Source organism: Danio aesculapii, chromosome 6, assembly GCF_903798145.1.
Source record: "Danio aesculapii chromosome 6, fDanAes4.1, whole genome shotgun sequence".
Taxonomy (NCBI): Eukaryota; Metazoa; Chordata; class Actinopteri; order Cypriniformes; family Danionidae; genus Danio; species Danio aesculapii.
In genome coordinates this window covers 56001888-56009781 of record NC_079440.1, presented here as the reverse complement: position 1 = coordinate 56009781, position 7894 = coordinate 56001888, and the positions used below count along the sequence as shown (strand labels likewise).

At 40.3% G+C, this 7894-nt stretch overlaps 1 protein-coding gene across 1 annotated transcript in view; it reads right to left on the bottom strand.

Annotated features, from left to right (window-relative positions):
- The window catches only part of si:ch211-161c3.5 (uncharacterized protein C3orf18), a 19952-nt gene extending 12774 nt beyond the window's left edge, over nt 1–7178 (bottom strand). The window contains exon 1 of the mRNA XM_056460569.1: nt 6868–7178. The gene's annotated coding sequence lies outside the window, so the exon portion shown is untranslated. The remainder of the gene's footprint in view (nt 1–6867) is intronic.
- Between the last annotated feature and the right edge of the window lie 716 nt (nt 7179–7894).

Here is a 7894-nt window from a genome sequence, read left to right as displayed (position 1 = left end):
GTACTTTTGAATAACTTAATTACGTAATGAACAAATAATAATAAACAAAGTATGAAAATACAACCATTAAGCACATATCAAATGTGCTTATAAGTCAAGAACAGAGCATTTGTATCTGCAGTTATAAACTGCTGACTAACATCTTCACTAACAGTTCACTATTTGCTAATGTTTAATAGATGATTCATAGTGTGTAGCTATTATAAAGTGTTACCAGTATAACTTGTGTTGGGCAAACATTAATCGTAATAAATTGCAATCCAAAATATAAGTTTGTTTTGACATAATATATATATATATATATATATATATATATATATATATATATATATATATATATATATATATATATATATATATATATATATATGTATATATATGTATGTGTGTGTGTGTGTGTGTGTGTGTGTGTGTATTACAATTGACATGTAATTTATATCATATACATATTCATTAATTTTCCTTCAGCTTAGCCCCTTTATTAATCTGGGGTCGCCACAGCGGAATGAACCGCCAACTTATTCAGCATATGTTTTAAACAGCGGATGCCCTTCCAACCCCTCACTGGGAAACACCCATACACACTCAATCACACACATACACTACGGGCAATTTAGCTTATTCAATTCACCTATAGCGCATGTCTTTGGACTGTGGGGGAAACTGGAGCACCCGGAGGAAACCCACATCAACACGGGGAGAAGATGCAAACTCCACACAGATACGCCAACTGACTCAGCCGGGACTCAAACCAGCGACCTTCTTGCTGTAAATTGATAGTGCTAACCAACTGAGCCACCGTGTCGCCCATCATATACACATGTTTTATATCTGAATATCAATAAACACTTTCTTATATACATGCATGCATGTGTGTGTTTAGATATATATATACATAATAAATATACACAGAGACGCACTCTTAAGTTATGTCAAAACAAACTTTTATTTTCATTTTGGACAGGACTAAATATAACATATAAAAGTACAATAATAAAAAATATAATAATATATAGGGCGACACGGTGGCTTAGTGGTTAGACCTGTCGCCTCACAGTAAGAAGGTTGCTGGTTCGAGTCCCGGCTGAGTCAGTTGGCATTTCAGTGTGGAGTTTGCATGTTCTCCATGTTGGTGTGGGTTTCCTCCGGGTGCTCCGGTTTCCCCCACAGTCCAAAACACATGCACTATAGGAATATTGAAGAAACTAAATTGGTCCGTAGTGTATGCGTGAGTAACGGAGGCCAGCTAGTAAGTGCTGTGCAGGTAAACCTCACTCCTCTGACCTCTAAAGGTGCTCTAGCGACAGACGCTAGAGGCCATGGTCTTTAGCCTCCTTGCTAGAGCAACCGACTCCCATGTGGAAGGTCGCCAGTTCGATACCAGCTCGGAGCGTGTTGGGTGGCGTAGGACCGGCAGGGTTACACATGCATGTGTGAATGAGTGTGTATGGATGTTTCCCAGTACTGGGTTGCATCTGCTTGCTAAAACATATGCTGGATAAGTTGGGGGTTCATTCTGCTGTGGCGACCCCAGATTAATATAGGGACTAAGCCGAAGGAAAATGAATGATTGATTAAGTTAGTCTTAGTCCTGTTATATATAGTCATACTGTAGTTTAACATTTTTATTTGGTTTGTCAGTTTGTTTGGGTTTTTTTTTTGTTTTTTTTTTAGCTTTTTAGTCTTTAGTTTCTTAGTATTTTTTTTTTTCAGACAAAATTAAGATGTCCATATTGTGGTCATGCTGTTTAGTGCTGAAATTTATAATCAAGCTAATTTTGCTCAAACTTATCATCACAAAGATTATCTGCTGTATTTGTTCACGTCATTATTGTGACATTATTGTAAAACGTCCAGCTTCAAACACCTGGTGATACACTGACATGTTAGAAATGTCACAAAAAAGCCTATATTTAAAAAGAAATCAAAATATGATCAAATACTAATCAAAACACCATATAACACACGATATAAGGGCGGCACAGTGACTCAATGGTTAGCACTGTCACCTCATAGCAAGAAGGTTGCTGGTTTGAGTCCAGGCTGGGTCAGTTAGCATTTCTGTGTGGAGTTTGCATGTTCTCCCAGTGTTTGTGTGGGTTTCCTCCGGGTGCTCTGGTTTCCCCCACAGTCAAAACACATGCGCTATAGGTGAATTGAAGAAACCAAATTGGTCATAGTGTATGCGTGCATGTGTGAATGAGTGTGTATGGATGTTTCCCAGTACTGGGTTGCAGCTGGAAGGGCATCCGCTGTGTAAAATATATGCTGGAATAGTTGGTGGTTCAATTCCCCTATAGCGAATGTGTTTGGACTGTGGGGGAAACCAGAGCACCCGGAGGAAACCTACCCCAACACGGGGAGAACATGCAAACTCCACACAGAAATGCCAACTGACTCAGCCAGGACTTGAACCAGTGACCTTATTTTTGTGAGGCGACAGTGCTAACCATTGAGCCACTGTGCTACCCACAAAAAAAAGTATTATATGATATATGTATATGTATATGTGTGTGTGTGTGTGCGTGTGTGTGTGTGTGTGTGTTCTATGTTAACCTTGTAATCATCATGTTGTGAAGAACATGTGTGTGTGTGTGTGTGTTCTGTGTGTCTATTCTCTCCGTTTGTGTATGTATGTATGTTCAGTTTGTGTGTGTGTATTTTTGTTCTCTTTGTGTATATGTGTATGCATGTCCGTGTGTGTGTGTTTCTCTATCTGCCTGTTTATGTGTATGTGTGTGAGCTCTTGTTGCCGTTAGTCTGTTCTGTCTGTGTGTTGGCAGGATGTGGGTATGAGCGAGTGGCACACAGACAGAGAGAGAGAGTTTGATGATATTTACCGAGGAAATACAGTACCCAGAAACACACTCACGCTGAGAGGTCTGTGTGCGTGTGTGTGTCGTAAGAGATGACAGAGATGCACGCAGATGTGCTCCTGCTTCCCTTGCTGACTCTCGCTTTCTAACAACAGGCCTGAGGACACCTGCACTGCACAGTTACTGCTCTCTGACATCTATTGTGTATTTATATGCTGCCTTATATTCATTCATTCATCTCCTTCAGCTTAGTCCCTTATATATCAAGGGTCGCCACAGTGGAATGAACTGTTCCAGCATATGTTTTATGCAGCGGATGCCTTTCTAGCTGCAACCCAGTACTGGGAAACACTAAAACACTCTCACATTCACACACATACACTATGGACAATTTAGTTCAGGGGTCACCAATCTCGGTCCAGGAGGGCCGGTGTCCCTGCAGGGTTTAGCTCCAACTTGCCTCAACACACCTGCCTGGGTGATTCAAGTACACCTAGTAAGACCTTGATTAGCTTGTTCAGGTGTGTTTGATTAGGGTTGGAGCTAAAATCTGCAGGACACCGGCCCTCCAGGAACAAGTTTGGTGACCCCTGATTTAGTTTATCCAATTCACCTGTAGCTGCGACGCAGTGGCGCAGTAGGTAGTGCTGTCGCCTCACAGCAAGAAGGTCGCTGGTTCGAGCCTCAGCTGGGTCAGTTGGGGTTTCTGTGTGGAGTTTGCATGTTCTCCCTGCGTTCGCGTGGGTTTCCTCCGGGTGCTCCGGTTTCCCCCACAGTCCACAGACTTGCGGTACAGGTAAACTGGGTAGGCTAAATTGTCCGTAGTGTATGTGTGTGAATGCAGGAGTGTATGGAGGTTTCCCAGGGATGGGTTGTGGGCATACGCTGCGTAAGACGTGCTGGATAAGTTGGCGGTTCATTCCGCTGTTGCGACCCCGGAATAATAAAGGAAAATAATAAAAGAAAATGAATGAATGAATGAATGTATGAATGAATTCACCTATAGCGCATGGGTGGTGTGGTGGCACAGTGGGTAGCGATCTGAGATGGGAAGTAACTACAATCACTTGTTACTGTACTTAAGTAGATTTTTCTGTTATCAGTTCTTTACTCCTCTATTAATTTTTCTGACAACTTTTTACTTTTACTCCTTACATTTATACACAAATATCTGTCCTTCCTACTTCCTACATTTTTAAATCTGGCTCGTTACTTTCGGTTTCATGTTTTTGGTTGCGTGATCTATATTATTTCATGACATTGCGTAATTTTGACGCCTTTTTGATTCAATCACAATGCTTTTTTAACCAGAGCAATGTGGCAATCACGTGCCATACGCATGCTTGTTTATTCACCTTAACATGGAAACAGCAAGAATGATTGATATCATGTTTACCGGATAATAAGATGCGCTTTGGTCGATCGGATCACAGGTAAACAAGAGACGCATTATTGTTCAAATCTGGCATTTAAGGGCTTCAAGTCTTCTGTACACTTTTGACTATGGTGAACTACTTCTCTGATCTCAGTCTAACATTAATTTCAGGAGTTCACACTTAGCTGATAATCAACAAAGCGTATTTGGCATGCTGTCCCGGGAGAGAGCCCTGAGCTCATAATATCCTCGAGCCCGGGGCTCCCTGCTGTTAGAAGGGCGAGAGCGGAGTTCGAGCTCAGGTAGGTCTCGAGGACTCCCCTGCTTGTCGCCGCGTGAGAAGTGTAAACTAGGGTTGTTTTCGGTGATAATTTGGTTTAGTCGATTGGCTATGGTTTATGTTTTTGGACGTGGGAGGAAACCGGGGGATCCAGGGGAAACCCACACGAACACGGGGAGAACATGTAAACTCCGCACTGAAACACCAACCAGCCCGATAGGAGGTTGGACCAGCGGTGTTCTTGCTGTGAGGCAACAGTGCTAGCCACTGGGCCACCGTGTCGCCCTATCGGAAAAAGGGGGAGGAAGTAGGGGTGGAAGGGGGGAAAGCTTCAAGACGAAGATAACTGGAGTGAAAAACTCTGGTTATTTATAATGCTTCCGTAATCATCTAATGGGTCAGATTACGGAGCTAATGAGGAGCCAGCCGTGTTGATCATAAGCACATGATCCTCTCGAAATTAGTTTATAAATAAACCACACACCGTGAGAAAAACAATCATGTGCTTTTTTGTCAATGTTTGTACAGTTAGTAAAGCAATGAAATACTTTATGAATATGTTATACATTAAGATTCTGTTTAGTCGTTGGCATTTCTGTGTGGAGTTTGCATGTTCTCTCCGTGTTGCCGTGGGTTTCCTCCAGGTGCTCCGGTTTTCCCCTACAGTCCAAACACATGCGCTATAGGTGAATTCATTGAATAAACTAAATTGGATTGGTTTGGATTGGAGTGTATGAGTGTGAATGAGTCTGTATGGGTGTTTCCCTACTGGGTTGCAGCTGGAAGGGCATCTGCTGTGTAAAATATATAATGCATAAGTTGGCGGTTCATTGTGGCAACCCCTGATGAATAAAGGAACTAAGCTGAAGAAAAATGAATGAATGAATAATTTAACTATTATTATTTAACTATTACAATCCCCCCTCCCTCACTGTTCCGTTCACTTGTTTGTTGTTGTATTTGTATTGCCTGAGAATTTAATAAATACTTAAGTATTTAAAAAAAAAGCTTAAGTATTTAAGTAAAGTCAACTTGTTGCTTTTAAAGCAACTGGTTTACTCACTTTTTTAAAGTAAAGTAACTAAACACTAGTATAAATCAAATCAAATCACTTTAATGTCACATCATCAGCAGCACGTGTACTATGATGAGTGAAAAGCTTAAGTGCTGGCTGCAGACAGTGCAAAATACAATAACATACTCCCCAAAAAACAAGACAATGTTCAATTGGAAATGTTGACAGCAATATGTAGAAGACAATGAATAGGTGTACGCATAGTTGTAGGCAGTATTGTTTTAAGTATGGATTGGTTAAAGTGCAGTGCATGCTACATCTTGAATGGGGTATATGCCGAAGCATGCTAATAGGACTTTTAATTTGCCAGTAACCTGGGTTAATCGTTTCCGGTGAAGTATATGCCAATGCAAAATCGGAGCGTTTAAGGTCTGTTTTCTTTAAAAATCAGCGATCTCTACTGGCTGAGTGATATCTGATATAAAGAGGGTCTCAGATTGTACGAGAAGCACTGCATTAAATTACATTTTTCCCCACTATGTCTTTATAATATGAGCATTTATTTTACCACAGTATATTCAATGGAGCTTCTGCGCTAGCCTGCCGATTTAGACGGGCGCGTGCGAGTAAACAGCTTTTTGTCTCGTTTTACGCTTGAGCAACTAAATGAACGCCAAAGTCTGTTTAACTGATTGTATTTTAATTACATTACAACATAGATGTTGTAAAAGGAACCGTATAAAATGGAAAAAACTCACAATAACAGGTCACCAGAAGTTTATCAGTATGGGAAACACACTTGCTCTGCATATACCCTATTATATTATTGAATTACATTATTTATAGACATAATATTTAAGTCTTTTAGCTCTGCTTTCAAAACCGTCTGTATTTCAAATCCATCCTATACTTCAACATATTGCTTTATAGACATTAAACTGTCAAAGTGATTTTGTTTACATTTTTACAAACTCAAATATAGCCAACAACAGCAGTCAAAACTCTAACAGACCCTTCTGCTTGTCCCTGTTAGAAAGGACAGATATATCAGCAGTAATCCGTGTATTTGAGGAGCGTAAATTACCTTCTTACATAATCATTTCTTATCTCAGCTCAGACTGGTAACTGTCTCTTTCACAGTCACACTTAATGAAGAACATGTTCGTCCTTCAACCAATCAGAATGCAGGAGGGCTCTCTTAATCCTGCCTCTTCGACCAATCAGAGGCCACCACAGGACAAAGATAGACATACCAACAGAGGCACCAAAATATTGTGACTTTTTCAGCCATCAATCTGCTTCTATGCAATGAATTAAATACAAAACATGAGTCTAAAATCTTTATCTGTTGTCTCAGGCTGCTGATATGAGAGCTACCGACCTGTTCATGGAGAAATCTGGCCACGGTCCTTCCAAGGTTTTCCAGGCAGCCGATGGGGAAAAAAAGGAGAGTGATTTTTCTCCTTTCACCCCTCCTCCTTCGTTCCTCAGCTCAAACACTCCAGCTGAGAGGCTGAAGACTGAAAGATTTTGCTTGCTTTTAGCACATTTGACCTCTCCCTACAGAATCACATCTCATTTCTTCCTATGTTGTGCTTTTTCTGTTCATTTTATTCAGAGACAGGACAAGAAGAGCTACAGGGATGCTACAAACCCAAGCTATGTGATCCAGCAATGTCCCTCCTCTTTCCTGCGCTGTGATTGGTCTGCTGGGGGGCAGCAGGAAGCTATGATTGGCCGGTTAGGCTGTGCGTCTGTCTTAGAAGGGATGAGGATGGGATTTAGTGGTTGGACACACCAGATGCTGTCAATGTGTCCAGGAGGAGAGTTCAGCAATGCTTAACCCTTTACTGACTAATGTGTGCGGTATGTGAAATGGAGTAAAGATGTGTGATGGCTAAGGGTTACACTGGTAAAGTCAGAATTATTAGCTCTCCTGAATCATTAGCCCCCTTTATATTTATTCCTCAATTTCTGTTTAACGGGAAGAAGATTTTCAACACATTTCTAAACATAATAGTTTTAATAACTCATTTCTAATAACTGGTTTATTTTATCTTTGCCATGATGACAGTAAATAATATGTTACTAGATATTTTTAAGATACTAGTATTCAGCTTAAAGCGCAATTTAACTAGGTTAATTGGGTTAATTTGGTAAGTTATGGTAATTAGGCATGTCATTGCATAACAGGTTTATTCTGTAGACTATCGAAAAAAATATAGCTTAAAGGGGCTAATAATATTGACCTTTGAATATTGAAAAAATTAAAAACTGCTTTTATTCTAGCCGAAATAAAACAAATAAGACTTTCTCCAGAAGAAAAACTATTATCAGACATACTGTGAAAATTTCCTTGCTCTGTTAAACATCATTTGGGAAATATTTGAAGAAAAAGTCAATTAAAT